Below are 1,113 nucleotides of genomic sequence, written 5' to 3'. Positions count from 1 at the left end.
ACTGGTGTGTAAATACACACAGCCACATAGTTCCTCGTAATCACACGCTCACACATACTCCCTACCCCAGACAAAGGCCCTAGTAAATGTATCCTTTGTCTCAGCTCAAAGAGTCTCTGCCCAGAGCGGAGGGTGCCCAGCATCTTGGGCTAAGGGTAGCCTACAAACCAAAAGGACACACATTGATATCCTTGGGCCTCTCTCTGGAAAATTCACACACAGCTCAGCCTTCATTCTTCCACCCTGCTACATGCATGTCCACTATGACTCTCCCAGTCTTCCTAGTTACCTTCTTGCCACCCTGGCCCGATGTGAGAGAGAAATGGGGCTTGAATTGAGGTAAGGGCTTTGCCTATCTGAATGTGTTTGCTGAGGATCTTCCCTGAGCAGTAGTTCTGACGATATTTGTGTATGCTGGATTCTTTTGAGAATCCTGTGAAAGCTGTGAACCCTCTTCCGAGAGAGCACACATCTTTATAGCCACACTGTTTGGAAAACAGAATTGAAACCCATCTGTGGAGCCCTGGTTAAGAACCTCACTAGAGGTAGATCAGAAGGTCAGTTTCCTGGTTGCCCCCTCTGCAGTCTTGAGGTGGCTCTGGAGGGGAGACGAGTAGGCCCCCAAGCCCGAAGAGGAATCAAGGTATGAGGAAGGGGCAGCCTCTCCTCCCATCCAAGTGTTAGCCCTAGTTAGAGCCAAGCTGTCAGTCTTGTCAGTCCTCTGCTGGTTAGTGGGTGAGTCAGCCAGGCAGACAGTTCAAGCTTTACAGGTGTAGGGACTTCCCTGGCGGTCCAGTGGTTAGGACTCTGTGCTTGCACTGCAGGGGGCCCAGGTTTGATCCCTGGTCGGGGAACTAAGATCCCACAAGCTGTGTGGCCTCAAAAAAAAAAAAAAAAAAAAAAAACTTATCAGGTGGTGTTGAGTTATTTAGGCTTAGTAGGTCAGTTAGACTGTAGGTCAATCAAATGATTTGTGATTTTGAAACTTAATCAGCCAGTCAGTTAGGATTAATTTTTCAGATGGACAGTAGTCCATCAGGATCCATCAGTGAGAAGGTCAATTTAATGGTCTGTCCATCAGGGAGCCAGTTATGAGACTGCTAAACAGCTGGT

General features: G+C 48.2%; 1 non-coding gene across 1 annotated transcript; it reads left to right on the top strand.

The window, feature by feature from the left end:
* Nucleotides 1–781: 781 nt before the first annotated feature.
* TRNAA-UGC (transfer RNA alanine (anticodon UGC)) lies at nucleotides 782–854 on the top strand. Its single transcript has one exon. It is a non-coding gene; the product is annotated as a tRNA-Ala (tRNA).
* Nucleotides 855–1,113: the final 259 nt, after the last annotated feature.

Source organism: Eschrichtius robustus, chromosome 6 (assembly GCF_028021215.1).
Source record: "Eschrichtius robustus isolate mEscRob2 chromosome 6, mEscRob2.pri, whole genome shotgun sequence".
Lineage (NCBI taxonomy): Eukaryota > Metazoa > Chordata > Mammalia > Artiodactyla > Eschrichtiidae > Eschrichtius > Eschrichtius robustus.
Note: the sequence above shows the minus strand (reverse complement) of the source record. Positions and strands in the feature narration are given on the sequence as shown.